The sequence below is a fragment of the Loxodonta africana genome, chromosome 19 (assembly GCF_030014295.1).
Source record: "Loxodonta africana isolate mLoxAfr1 chromosome 19, mLoxAfr1.hap2, whole genome shotgun sequence".
Lineage (NCBI taxonomy): Eukaryota > Metazoa > Chordata > Mammalia > Proboscidea > Elephantidae > Loxodonta > Loxodonta africana.
In genome coordinates this window covers 4,081,757-4,097,419 of record NC_087360.1, presented here as the reverse complement: position 1 = coordinate 4,097,419, position 15,663 = coordinate 4,081,757, and the positions used below count along the sequence as shown (strand labels likewise).

The following is a 15,663-nucleotide window of genomic DNA, read 5'->3' as shown; positions in this document are numbered from 1 at the left end:
AGATTCTCTTCTTTTATGCAACCTGAAGATGTGGGCTTACTGATTTACCCTGACAGAACTACCTTCGGTGATAATAAGATGTCTGTTCACTTCATCTCCAGTAAGAGAAGGCCATGTACCAGCTGCAATAAGGGAAGGACTTTAATTTACCCGGCTGTTGGTACAGACTTTTCTAGAGGGCTCCAGTTTCTTTCTAGAGCTCTCATTAACCATAGCGTCCTTCATTGCAACAACCCTCTAGCCTCAAAGCCAATGTTTCATCATAATTCCTGTGACTCTCCTACGCTCTACGTGCTATAAACACTTTCCCACTAATTCAAATTCCTTGGTTTCATTTGGTCTCTCCTAAGTCCTACAGAACACATTTATTGATGGCAGCAAACAGTTCATAAAATACAGACTCTGGAGTAAGGTGAACCTGGACTCCAGTCCCACGTGCCCTCTTTAAGACCAGCATGATCTCGGCCAATTAACTTCTCTGAGCCTTACTCTCTTCATCTGTGCAATGGAGGTAAGATGGCTGAAATCTGGAGAGTTGCTATGACCTCTACTGGAAACACCCAGGGCAAAGGGCACATGAGGAGAGTGACAGGCACCTGGCAGGCACTGGACAAAACTGAATTCTCCATCCTGTTCTCCTTTGAAGTTACTGAAAGGAAAGGATGATCTGTAGGACCGGGAGGTCTTTGAAATCTCTTCTTTAAAAAGTCAGAAAAACTTTCATGAATGTAATAAGTATTCTGAACACCCAATAATAGTGTAAGCCACTTGCCACTGAGTCATCTCCAACCCTCAGTGATCCCATGTGTGTCAGAGTAGAACTGTTATCTGTAGGGTTTTCAATGACTAATTTTTCAGAAGCAGATTGCCAGGCCTTTCTTCTGAGGTGCCTCTGTGTGGGCTTGAACCTCCAAACTTTTGGTTAGCAGCCGAATGTGCTAACCGTTTTTACCACCCAGGGTCTCTGAGCATTGTTTTCACCTCCCTAAAAGCATCCCCACTTACCTGAGTTAACACCCCTCCATTGCGCTCTGAGAAACCACCTCTTCCTCACTCTCAGTCTATGGGGTTTGGGTCAGGCTGGATGCCGGGGAGGGCATGGTACCCAGCTTGGCCGGTCAGCACACTCCATCTCCCTGAGCAATGAATGGGATTGGTCCAGAGACAGGCATGTGACCCAAAGCCCACCCCAGAGACGCTCTCACAATGCAGGTCTTGCGAAAACGAATAGGATGAGAGCCTGGGACTTCGGGAGGCCCCATCAGGGGAGAACCAGCCCGATACTGATTCTAACAAATTAAAAAACAGGGTCAAAAATTCAAGGGGGACAACAACCTGAAGACACTATCCAGCTGTAGATCTTACTATCCTTTCTAGATCTTTCAGTTGTATAGTTCTGTGATCCAATTAACTTCTAATATTGTTTAAATCATTTGAGTTTCCTCAGGAAACCCAGTGAGTCTGAATATGAAGCTGATGCACTCTGCCCATCATAAGCCCGTTGCCATCGAGTTGATTCTGACTCATAGCAACCCTAAAAGACAGAGTAGAACTGCCTCATAAGGTTTCCAAGAAGCGCCTGTGGATTCTAACTGCCCACCTTTTGGTGAGCAGCCAAACAGTTAACCCACTGTGCCATGGGGTCTCCACCATAAAAGCTGAATGAAATGTATAAAGACCAAAGTTTATTAGTGGTTACCAGGGATGAGCAGGAAGAGGAATGGAAAGTATTACTTAAGGGGTGCTAATTTTCTGTTAGGAGCCCTGGTGGCACAACGGTTAAGTGGCTTAGCTGTTAACTGAAAGGCCAACAGCGCAGTTGCTTCACATGAAAAAAGACTTGGCATTCTGCTCCCACAAAGATTACAGCCTAGGAAACCCTATGGATACTTTTACTCTGTCCTATATGGTTGCTGGAAACTCTGGTGGCGTAGTAGTTAAGTGCTATGGCTGCTAACCAAGAGGTCAGCAGTTTGAATCCGCCAGGCCCTCCTTGGAAACTCTATGGGGCAGTTCTACTCTGTCCTATAGGGTCGCTATGAGTCAGAATCGACTCCACGGCAGTAGGTTTTGGTTATACGGTCACTACAAGTCAGAACTGACTTGATGGCACACAAGAACAACAAGTTTCTGTTAAGGGTGTTGAAAACAGACAGTGGTAATGGTTGCACAACACGGCGAATATAATTATCATCACTGAATTGTACACATAAAAATGGCTGTAATGTAAATGTTTTGTTATATATATGCCCCCACTATAAATAAATAAAGCTGTGTGGCAGAAATTTAAATAGGGGATCAAGAACCAAAACATCAGCCAGGGCCTCATCCTGCCTACTGAACACAAAATAAACACATCTCCAGGAGACAGGGGTCATGCCTGACCAGGGCCTGGTGTCTGAGACACATCCATGGGCCAGTCTCAGCGAGTCACCAACCTTGGAGCTGAGCCCCCTGGAGGGGAAGAGCAGAGGACAGGCTGAGGGAAAGGAGAGAAGGAAGCCCCCAGAAGAGGTTTCCCGGGTGCGGAGGAAGCCGGGGGCTCGCAGGTTACCCTGCCTCACTCCAGGATTGCTCTGCGTCATGGAGAAACCGTGCCAGAATGTGGTTCTTAGTTAGAGATGCCAATGGCAGAGACGAACGGGCGATCTAATTAGTACGAAACCACAGTGAAAGCGAAGAACAAAAGGTTGAGAACGCAGCGGCGTCTGTCCTCTGGCCAACAGGAAGTATGTGGCGCATCTCCAACTAGAAGGGAACAGAAAAGTGCAAATTGCTGGCATAAAGAAGAACAAGATTAGACAACAGCATCCATACTGCCGACAGCTTATTCTTAGCTGCCTGGCTCCTGGCGATGGGCACAGGGAAGGAAGCGCCAGCTCAGAAATAGAGCTGCGGTGCTCTGGGTGGGAATGTCTGCAGGCTGTGCCAGGGGAGAACAGAACAGCCCTAAATCCCTTCTGGTTTCTCAGCTCTCCTGCTAAGGAAAATGAGAGGCAGCCTGAGGGCTTCTTGGGAAGCTCCTTCCAGCCCACAGCAGACAGGGGCTCTTTCAAGATAAATTACCTCAAAGAGGCTGCTAGGAAACCCTGTCCCCCGTCCTCCACACCTCGCTGGGTCCTCAGCAACAGCCGCAGCCCCATCGCACCTCCCCCGTCTCCCGCCACCCCTACAGACACCACGTGCACGGGACAGACTGGCAGCCCCAGGAGGACCTGTTCACAGACCTCTCTCCTGTTTGCTTTTCAACAGAATGACTTGCAGACATCTAAGCACAAACAATCTTATATAAAATACACATTCCCAGCTCTGTCTGTAAATCTGTCTTTAAGTGAGAGAAGAAATGAACAGTTTGTCCATTTTCAGTTCTGCACACGTGGATACACAGTGACTAGTGTTCATTCAAAGCCCGCTGAGTACCAGATAGCTACGCTTCCCTGTGCCTCGGTTTCCTGAGCTGTGAAATGGAGATGTTAACTGTACCTGCCTCGTGGGGTGCTGTGTGCGCTGAGTGGGTGCTGAACTAGAACAGGCAGAACAGTAGGGGCACGGTATGACTGTGTGCTTTCCCGGGTAGGGTGCTGTGTGCCCTGAGTGGGTGCTGCACTGAGAACAAGCACAACAGTGGGGACATGGTATCACTATGTGCTTTCCCGGGTGGGGTGTTGTGTGCACTGAGTGGGTGCTGCACTGAGAACAAGGAGAACAGTGGGGGCACGGTATGACTGTGTGCTTTCCTGGGTGGGGTGTTGTGTGCACTGAGTGGGTGCTGCACTGAGAACAAGCAGACAGCGCGAGGCACAGTATGACTGTGTGCTTTCCTGGTAGGGGTGTTGCTGATTATTCTCATAGACCTGGGGATGGCATATAAACACGACACAGTGCCTGCCTGAAAGGGGCAAACATCAAGACACACAAGGACATACAGTGTGCTTTGTCCCTGATACCTGTGTCTGCACAGGCGGTGGAAACACAGAGCTGAGAAGCCCTGAGAGCTCAGGAGGGAGGAGGCTGCACAGATGAGGGGACACCTGAGCCAGTCTGCAGGATGACAGGCATTTCTGAAGGGGCAGGGGGTGGGGACCAGGGCAGGCACGGTAGATAGAGGGGACTGCATGAGCACGGGAAAAGGATTTGTGACATCACCCGTGTGGCAACTCAAGTGTGGTCCAGTGCTCCTGGGGTACAGACAGCCCCTCATGGGAAATGAAAATGCCCTTGAGGAATGAACTCTCCCTGACTCCTTGTTGGAAACCCTGGTGGCATAGTGGTTAAGTGCTACAGCTGCTAACCAAAACATCAGCAGTTCGAATCCACCAGGCACTCCTTGGAAACTCTATGGTGAAGTTCTACTCTGTCCTATAGGGTCGCTATGAGTCGGAGTCGACTCGACGGCAATGGGTTTGGTTTTTTTCTTTTTGACTCCTTGTCTTGGTCATCTAGTGCTGCTATAACAGAAATACCACAAGGGGATGGCTTTAATAAAGAGGAGTTTATTCTTTCACAGTCCAGTTGGCCAGAAGCCCAAGTTCAGGGTGCTGGCTCCAGGGCAATGCTTTCTCTTTCTTTCGACTCTGGAGGAAGGTATTCATCATCAGTCTTCCCTTGATCTGGGAGCATCTCACCGCCGGAACCTCAGGTCCAAAGGACACGCTCTGCTCCTGGCACTTCTTGGTGGTATGAGGTCCCCATTCTCTGCTTGCTTCTGTCTTCTTTTATCTCTTGTAAGATAAAGGGTGGTGCAGGACACATCCTAGGGAAACTCCCTTTACATTGGATCAGAGATGTGACCTTAGTAAGGGTGTTACAATCCCACTCTAATCCTCTTTAACATAAAATTTCAATCACAAAATGGAGGACAACCACACAATACTGGGAATCATGGCTCAGCCAAATTGATACACACATTTATTGTGGGACTTAATTCAATCCATGACACTTCTAGACCACGCGGTTCAGGTGAAGCTGATCCCACCTCCGGTCCGGTTCCCCTAGCTCCCGAAGTAGGCGCATGACCCAGGCCTGGCCAGTCCGCATCCTCTATTCTCAGGCCATAGAGACCCTGGATGAAGGACAGGTATGAGCCCCAAACCAAAAAGAACCAAGCGCATTGTTGTTGAGTTGATTCCTACTCATAGGGACCCTACAGGACAGAGTAGAACTGCCACCTAGTGTTTCCAAGGAGCAGCTGGTGGATTTGAACTACCAACCTTTTGATTAATAGACAAGCTCTTAACCACTACGCCACCAGGGCTACTGCTGTCCAGACGGGGACTCTGGTCGGGACTGTTACGCAACAGAAGCTTCCGCCTCGTGGATTCGGATATGAAATGATGTACACCTTGGAGCTGCTGGTGCCGCCACACAGAGAGACTCCATCCAAGAGTAAAGCCAGGACAGAGAAAGCACTCTAAGGACAGGAGAAATGCCTAGTCCTAAAGACCTTAAAGACCTCAGGATACACCTTTGCCTAAAGCCACCATGACCCTTCTCATTTCATGAAACGGTAGGTTTCCTCTTTTGGAGACTTAGGCCAGCTGGATTTGAGTTTCTGCTACTTGCAACTAAAAATAAACAAAAGACTAATAGGAGAATTCATGTTACACTTACCAGATCTACTGCCTCAGCAGCTGTCTGATGTTGCCCCACCCAAACGGGGATGTTTGCAGTTCAGTGCCTATAGCTCAGGTATGCCTTCCTAGAGGATAAACTTCAAGAAACACACCCCCTTCTATATTATTTTGTTGTTATTGCTTGCTACCAGGGAGTCCTGACTCATGATGACCCCATTAACTACGGAACAAAACACTGCCCAGTCCTGTGCCATTCCCATGACTGGTTGCAGATTGCACCATACTGATCCATAGGATTTTCCCTGGCTGATTTTCAGAAGTAGATCACCAGGCCTCTCTTCCTAGTCTATCTTAGTCTGAAGCTCTGCCAAAACTCGTTCAGCACCCTAGCAACACGCAAGCCTCCACTAACAGACGGGTACTAGCTGTGCATGAGGCACACTAGCTGGGAATCAAGCCCGGGTCATGGAAGGCAAGAATTCTACCCCTCGACCACCACTGCCTCTTCCATATTAGCTCCTCACAAAGCCCTTCTGTATCTGCTGCACATGAACCCAGGAAACACAGCTCTCTTTGAAATACAGCTGCTCTTTGACAGCTGCTGATGTTCTGTGGAAGAGGCGTCAGGCCCCCTTTGGTGGTCTGCTCCCCCTGCGTTTGTACAGTCAGTGGGATGACTCTAGATTTTCTCTGACAGCAGATCCATCAGAAGACAAGCCTTAACCACTTAGAAGTTACAGCCAAGTTTGGAAACAAGATGCCTCCCCGGGGCAGGGAAGGCTTTGAAATATGAATGCCCTTTGATGATCTCTTTAGCGTCTCATTATTGCTGTGTCCAGCTGGCTCTGGAAGCAGAGAAGCTTAATTATTACAGAAATAAGTTGGAGGGCACCATCTTCGAGATCAGCATGAATGCATTTTTTTTTTTTAATTTCTCTTTAAGAGTTAAGACATTCATCCCCTGCTGATGATGCCTGACTGGCTATGGAGCTTCTGGAAGCCACAATTTATGGACAAACAGTACAGTCATTAATCACTTAAAAATGAAAGCCCATAAATTAGTCAGAAAAATAGATACTCAAAGATTACAATATAATCACACTCTAAAATTCCATTCTTCATCTTTTCTGTGAAGATGTTCAAAAAAGCTGGCAAAAGGAAGAAAACAAGCCTTCCTGGTGGCATGGCATTTTACAAAATTGGAGAAGTCCACTACCAATGGATTCTCTGAGGGGGAAGCTGTAGGAATGGCACTTTGCTACTCACTCATAAGCACCTCTCCCAATCATGTCCTACACAACTACAAACCAAATCCATTGCTGTCGAGTCAATTCTGACTCGTAGCCACCCTTTAAGACAAAGCAGAACTGCCTCATAAGGTTTCCAAGGAGTGGCTGGTGGATTCAAACTGCCGACCTTCTGCTTAGCAGCCAAGCTGTTAACAACTACAAGGAATGACAGTGTAGTAATGCCAGGTGGCTAAGATGACAGGCTCCAGTGCCAGCCTGCTTACCTTGGAAACTTGGTTCTTACATTCACAGAGTAGGTAAACTTAGGTGAGATACTTAACATCCCTGGGTCTCCATTTCCCCATCTGTAAACTGTGAATGGTTATACTACCTACTTCAAAGGCCTGTGGTGAGGGTCACATGGATCAACACTTCTGATGTACTTATTGATTTAGTGCTATTGTTGTTACTTGCTGTCAAGTTGACTCTGACTTATGGTGACCTCATGCACAATAGAACAAAATGTTGCTCAGTCCTGTGTCATCTTCACAAACACCAGCATGTATAAGTACACTCTTGGAGTTACTATGGCAATCCATCTCACTGAGGGTCTCCCTTGCCCTCACTGGTCCTCTACTTAACCAGACACGAAGTCTTCCTTCCAGCGATTGATTCCTTCTGACGACATGTTCAAAGCAAGAGAGTCAGGTCATGTTCTGTTGTGATCCATAAGGCTTTCATTGGCTGATTTTTTGGAAGTAGATTGCCAGGCCTTTCTTCCTAGTCTCCCTCAGTTTGGAAGCTCTGCTGAAACCTGTCCACCATGGGTGAACCTGCTGGTATTTGAAATACTAGTGGCATAGCTTCCAGCATCACAGTAACATGCAAACCACCACAGTGCCACACACTGACAGATAAGTGTGCAAACAATGTTCATGATTAATACTCATTAAGGAGACTGTAAGCTCCTAGGAGCAGGCGCCATATTCATTCCATCTTTGTAGCTCCCAAAACTCTGTTTACTTCCTTCCACACAGCAGATGTTCAGTAACTGTTCACAGAATAAAAGCATTCCACAGGAACGGTTCCCCACACGTCTGTATGTTTGTCGTAACATGGGGGCTTTCGCGTTGCTGGTTCAAGTCTCCACCCAATGCCAAGTCCCTTTGAAGATTTTCACTGATATGGAATTCACTGCTTACGTTCCTACAAAGACTGGGCAGCCACCCTTGCAGCAGTTTATTTCATCTCTGGACAACCCTATCATTCATTCACTCATTCATTTATACAATCGACAAAAACTCACTGACTACCTGATATGTACCGGCCACTGTGCTACCACAGGGGCCACTTGGTCAGTAAAGGGACACAGGCCCTGTCAGCCTGTCAATCAAGTAGAGGTTTAAATGTATAGATGAATATATAGATATAGGAGTTAGAGGGAGAAAAATGGAGGTACATGCATACGGACATGGTGTGGGTCTAAGTACGAATACAGATAGGGCTGTAGGATCACTACAAGTCCACGTCAGCTCCGCAGCACCAGGTTCGGTTCCGTCTGTTTGTTGTTTTTTATAGTATGGTTATAGATTAGGTATAACATTTACTGACATATTATTATTACCAGTTGCTGGGGAGTTGACTGACTCATGGTGACCCCATGTGTGTCAACATAGAACTATGCTCCATAGGGTTTTCAACGCTAATTTTTGGAAGTAGCTCACCAGGCCTTTCTTCCAAGGTGCCTCTGGGTGGACTTGAACCTCCGAACTTTCAATTCGCACCTGAGTGTGTTAACCATTTGTACCACCCAAGGACTCCTTTTACTGATTTAGTAGAGGTCAAGCACTAGGTGACTCCTTTATAATTACTGTCTTATTTTATCCTCCCCAAAATTCTACATTGGAATTGCATCACACACCATTTAAATGAATGATAATTCACTTACACGTGCTCAAAATAACTTTAGATTTCATCTGACAGAACTTCCATCGGATGACACAAAGGAGAAGAATAAAGAGAGGAGGGAATTTATCTTACATGTGATGCCCCCCTCTAAATCTAACTTATCCAGACTGCCCCCACGTCCTCTTTAAAACTAGACCTCATAATATACTATTCCAGGAAATTTGACTGGAGCTCAAATGCAAAGATAAATTAGAAAAAAAAAAAAAAAAGCCACCTGTCTCTTGAACTTCTAAAAGCCCAGGTGTTCTTTAAAGGGTTGTCAAGCATCACTTTGATTACTGCTGGGTATGCCTTATACCTGAATCTGGGACAAATCTCTGCAGAAGGGGCCTTTCCACTGTACTATCATCATCCCCATTTTACAGACGAGGAAGCAAGACCCAGAGAAATGAAGTAATTTGCCCAAGGTCAACCAGCAAGGAAGGCGGAGCCAAAATCTGAACCAACATCATCTGCCTGAAAGCTTAACCACAGAGCTCACTGCTTCTGCGTTTTCCTTTATACTGAGCTAAAAATGGGTCCCTTTTAACTTCCACTCTTGGACTCAAAAAAGGACAAACTGACTCCATCTTCCACACGATGGCCCTTGAAAGACTTGAAAAGAGCTGTCCGTCTCCCTCTGCCCTCACCCGGGCCTTTTCTTCTACTCACCAGCTCAAAACTTGTTCTTCCTTCAGTCACCTCCGTTGCGATTTCATTTCAAGGGTCCTCAGCTCCCAGACGCTCTCTGGCAGAACATGATCCAATTTGCTGGTCTCCTCTTAAGGCCTGACAGACACAGAACTCTCGGTCAAAGGGACAGAGGGAGGCCTGTCACATAGAGACAAGAATGCAGGAAATAATCCCGCTTTCCACTGACTCTGCTGTGAGAAAGCCAGCAGTGCAAGTGTGATAGAAATGACAAATGCCCCTCAGCCTCGGTGGGGAGCGAGAGGGAGTGGTGGGCACTGCAGTGAACTGGAGTGGTGGGGAGTAGAAAGCACACATTCTAGACAGGACTTCCACAGGTCAGCTCCAGGCTGACAGGCAGGAAAGTAGGCTTGAGACACCTGACTTGTGGTTTTTCAAGAAAAACTGGAAATTCAGATTTCAATGTGAAATTGCCAATTTTTTTCACCATGTCAACTGATCCCGTTTAAAAAATGCAGACCACATACACACCCATTTCTGATCAAGATCTGGCCTGCAGTTGGCCTTTGTGTGACGTCTGTGCTGGGTTCGTGCTCTGTCAATGCAGATAAAGATCATGTTAGCATCTCGCAGTTTCTCCAAACAGGTAAACCTTTAACCTCTCATGATTGATAAAAACGCCAAAGCTTTTCACACAGATGTTCTACTAAGCTGTTACTTCAGTTGGTGTTTTTTTTTTTTCCAACCTAAAAGTAAGACTTTATATTAAGTCTCATGTACTTTGGACTTGTTATCAGGAGGGATCAGTCCCTGGAGAAGGACATCATGCTCGGTAAAGTAGAGGGTCAGTGAAAAAGGAAGACCTCAATGAGATGGATTGACACAGTAGCTGCAACAATGGGCTTAAGGATAAGAGCGACTGTGAGGATGGTGTGGGTCCAGGCAGTGTTACGTTCTGCTGTACGTAAAGTCACTATGAATCAGAATCCACTTAATAGCCCAAAGCAACAACAACAAACTTGCCAGATTAAGCCAAGTTTCCAGTCTCTAGGAGTTATTTTATTGTTCTACACACTGCACTCAAACCATTGCCCACGACGTTCCTCCAAACTCACACCATCCTGGGACCAAATGCTGATGTTGTTTTCGTAGTACCGACATTCATATTTCCCCCAATTCACACTTTCCCCCTTAGCTAAATCCCAGTGCACAGAGTTCCCCCAGCTGTACTCTTTTCTTGCAGAAGCTCTGGACGCTCTTAGATGATCCATGCAAGCTCCTCCCGGGGACAACCCAGCATGTCCTGCACCTTTACACCAGAGTGAATATTTCACAAACTGGGGGACTCTCCAGAAGGTGCTAGTAAGTGTCTCACACCTCTAGAGGTCAGGTGTACTGCAAAGGAGAGCCCAGCTCTATGGAGGCCTCCGTTCCATTCACCTCGGAGTTTTGGCAAGCTTTATCATTCGTGGTGGCATGAAAGCTATGTAAAATGCAATGCAGCTAATTAATTAAGTCCCTTCAATTTACACAGGAACCAGGACTGGCAATGCCACCTGCCACAGCCCAGAAAAGTGGCAAAGCACCTCTGGGCTTGGTGATCTGCTGACTCCAGAGTGTTGCTCTGGCAGGAAAGTCCCCACTCCACACAGCTTCAGGCATGGACACCAAGCACATAAGCTAAATCGTCTTCCAAGGGAACGTATCTATTTTCAGTGCATTCCTGGGAAGGCGAAACAGCCAAGTATACGGCAATTATGGGATCCAGCCACCATGCGTCTGTCAGTTCCACTATGCATCTGTCAGTTTGTCGTACTGTAGTGGCTTATGTGCTGCTGTGATGCTGGAAGCTATGCCACCGGTATTTCACATACCAGTAGGGTCACCCATGGTGGACAGGTTTCAGTGGAGCTTCCAGACTAAGACAAGCTAGGAAGAAGGAACTTGCAGTCTACTTCTGGAAAAATGGGCCAGTGAAAACCTTATGAATAGCAGTACCACATTGTCTGATATACTCTGGGAAAATGAGCCCCACAGATTGGAAGGCACTCAAAATACAACTGGGGAAGAGCTGCCTCCTCAAAGTAGACCATATGATGTGGATGGAGTCAAGCTTTCAGGACCTTCATTTGCTGATGTGGCATGACTCAAAATGAGAAGAAACAGCTGCAAACACCCATTAATAATTGGAACATGAAATTTACAAAGCTTAAATCTAGAAAAATTCGAAGTCATCAAAAGTGAAATAAGAACGCATAAAGATCAATATCCTAGGCATTAGTGAGTTGAAATGGACTGGTTTTGGCCATTGTGAATCAGACAAACATATGGTCTACCATACCAGGAATGACAAACTGAAGAGCAATGATGCCACATTCATCATCAAAAAGAACATTTCAAGATCTATCCTGAAGTACAATGCTGTCAGTGATAAGATAATATCCATATGCCTTCAGGGAAGAATAGTTAATATGACTATTATTCAAATGTATGCACAAATCACTAACGGCAAAGATAAGGAAATTGAAGATTTTTACCAACTTCTGCAGTCTGAAGTTGATCACATATGCAATCAAGTTGCATTGATAATTATTGGAATGTGAAAGCTGGAAACAAAGAAGGAGCTGTAGTTGTAAAATATGGCTTTGGTGATAGAAATGATGCAGGAGACCACATGAAAGAATTTTGCAAGACCAATGACTTCTTCATTGCAAATACCTTTTCTCAACAACATAAATGGTGACTATACACACACGTGGACCTCACCTGATGGAAACACAGGAATCAAATCGACTACATCCACGGAAAAAGATGATGGAGAAGCTCAATATCAACAATTAGAACAAGGCCAGGGGCCAACTGTGGAGCAGACCATCATTTGCTCATAAGCAATTTCAAGTTGAAGCTGAAGAAAATTAACACAAGTCCATGAGAGCCAAAAGGCAACCTTGAGTACATCTCATCTGGATTTGGAGACCATCTCAAGAATAGATTTGAGGCATTAAACACAAATGACTGAAGACCAGAGGAGTTGTGGAATGACATCAAGGACATTATACAGGAAGAAAGCAAAAGGTCATTAAAAAGACAGGAAAGAAAGGAAAGGCCAAAACGGATGTCAGAAGAGCTGGATGTCTGAAGCTTGCTCTTGAATGTCAAGTAGCTAAAGTGAATGGAAGAAATGATGAAGTAAAAAAGCTGAACATAAGATTTCAAAAGGTGGCTTGAGAGGACAAAGTAAAATATCATGACATGTGCAAAGACCTGGAGTCAGAAAACCAAAAGGGAAGAACACTTGGCATTTCTCAACCTGAAAGAACTGAAGAAAACATTCAAGCCTCGAGTTGCAATTCTGAAAGATTCCATGGGCAAAATATTCAACGACACAAGAAGCATCAAAAGAAGATGGAAGGAATACGCAGAGTCACTGTACCAAAAAGAATTGGTTGATGTTCAACTATTTCAGGAGGTAGCATATGATCATGAACCAATGATACTGAAGGAAGAAGTCTAGGTTACACCAAAGGGATTGTGGAAAAACAAGGCTCCAGAAATTGACAGAGTATCAATTGAGATGTTTCAACAAAGGGATGAAGCACTGGAGGGCTCACTCGTCTATGCCAAGAAATTTGCAAGACAGCTTCCTAGCCAACCAACTGAAAGAAAGCCATACTTATGCCCACTGCAAATAAAGATGATGCAACAGAATGCAGAAATTATCGAACAATGTCATTAATAATATCACAAGAAAGTAAAATTTTGCTGAAGATAATCAAAAAATGGTTGCAGCAGTATATCGACAGGGAACTACTAGAAATTCAAGACGGATTCAGAAGGGGACGTGGAATGAGGGATATCATTGCTGATGTCAGATGCATCCTAGCTGAAAGCAGAGAATACCAGAAAGACATTTACCTGTGTTTCATTGACAATGCAAAGGCATTCAACTGTGTGGATCATAATAAATTATGGATAAAATTTCAAAAAACAGGAATTCCAGTACACTTAGTTGTGCTCATGAGGAACCTGTACATAGACCAAGAGGCAGTCCTGTGAACAGAACAAGGGTATACTGTGTGGTTTAAAATCAGGGAAGGTGTGCAGCAGGGTTGTAACCTTCCACCACACTTATTCAATAGCTACACTGAGCAAATAATCCAAGAACCTGGAGTATAAGAAGAACGTGGCAGCAGGATTGGAGGAAGACTCATTAACAACCTGCAGATATTCAAATGACACTACCTAGGAGAGATGGGGGAAGACACATGCCAAACCACACGAAAATCACCAAGGAGCCAAGGAATAAGGACCTTCCCGCTGACAGAGAAAGCCATCACCTAAAGCCAGAACCCCAAATTCGAACTTCTAGCCTCCTAAACTAAATGGGTGGTGGATTGGCTAGAAGTAAAAATACATTGTATGTATCCAACCTGCCATTTTCCGTGACAAACCATGACTTATACTGCATATTTTCCAAGAACAACAAAGTTGTAAAGGTTACTATAATGAAAGTTAGCGATACCAGGAAGAGTAAAGGCGTTGTATTTTTTTATTTTTGGATGAAGAATGTGCACAAAACTGTACCAGGGCAATAAACAACCAAGAGTTATTTGGTAGAGTGATAAAAGCAAGCATTGAGTTCATCCGAAGACAACACTACTTTGATGAATCTAAGTGTTATGAAAGTGGGAAAAATGGCCACTTAAGTTATGCCTGTTCTAAAAATATGTTTGGAAAATGTGAAATTCCAAAGAAGAGGAGAAAAAGGAAATAAAAAAAGGAAATCTCTGAACCAGAACAACAAATTGAGTAAGCGGAAGAAAGTGACGATGAAGGAGGAAGGTCCTGCTCTTGGCAGTCTGGGCCAAGTCATAGCTTTCCAGCAAGCCAAAATTGAAGAAAGAAACAAAAAAAGGAAACCCAGTTCGGGGAACCCCTCAACATCAGATGATTTAAGTTGCCCACGAATAAAGAAAAGCAGTGATGAGGAGGAACTTAGTGATTAACATTTATTACATAAATATCATTAAAATAAAAAAAATCTTGATGTACAAAGTTCAGTTGGGGACTAAAGATTACTTTTAGAATTTTAAACATAAGAACACTTGTTACCAAATAGTTTTTTAATATAAAATAGTTCATCGGAAATTGAAAAATTTTTAAATTTAAATTTTAAAATATTACGTTTCTATCTTACCTTAGCAAAGTATTAGAAATCAAGACATGTTAATAACCATTAATTCTGAAAACAGCAAATGTTAATAAGAAAACAATATTACTTTAGAAATGTTACTGTCATCTCAAGAAAGAAAGTAGATATTACAAAGATTTACTTTGGAGGTTCATTATGAAAGCTATATTCATATTCGATTGGTTTACATGAGTACTGTTGAAGTAAGTTGAATCTTTAAAACAAAAAGTTCCTAAAAACTGTAAAAAAATGGAATGATTTATTGTTATTAAATGTTAATAAAATTTTCAACAGAAAAAAAATGACACAACCTTGCTTGCTGCAAGTAAAGAGGACTTGAAGCACTTACTGATGGAGATCAAAGACTATAGCCTTCAGTATGGATTATACCTCAGCATAAAGAAAACAAAAATCCTCACAACTAGACCAATAAGCAACAGCATGATAAACAGAAAAACTATTGAAGTTGTCAAGGATTTCATTTTGCTTGAATCCACAATCAACACCCATGGAAGCAGCAGTCAAGAAATCAAATGACTAAGGAGTTTCCTGGATACATCCAAACACTCTGAGGCACAGAGTAGCTGGGGCTGGGCCCTGGGGACCACCATTTTGGGGGACAGCTAGGTCAATTGGCATAACAAAGTTTATTAATAAAATGTTCTGCATCCCACTTTGGTGAGTGGCATCTGGGGTCTTGAAGCTTGTGAGCAGACATCTAAGATGCATCAACTGGTCCCTTTCCACTTGGAGTAAAGGGCAATGAAGAAAACCAAAGACAAAAGAAAATACTAGCCCAAGAGACTAAACGACCACGTAAACCAGAGACTCCACCAACCTGAGGCCTGAAGAACTAGATGATGCCCGGCTACCATCAATGACTACCCTGTTGGGGAACACAACAGAGAGTCCCAGATGGAGTGGGAGAAAAGCAAGGCACAGAACTCAAATTCACATAAAAAGACCAGACTTAATGGTCTGACAGAGACTGGAGGAACTCCCCAAACTATGGCCCCTGGACACTCTGTTAACCCAGAACTGAAACCCTCCCCGAAGCCCACTCTTCAGACAA

At 44.5% G+C, this 15,663-nt stretch overlaps 1 pseudogene; it reads left to right on the top strand.

Annotated features, from left to right (window-relative positions):
• Nucleotides 1-13,670: 13,670 nt before the first annotated feature.
• LOC100670654 (zinc finger CCHC-type and RNA-binding motif-containing protein 1-like) lies at nt 13,671-14,739 on the top strand (annotated as a pseudogene).
• Nucleotides 14,740-15,663: the final 924 nt, after the last annotated feature.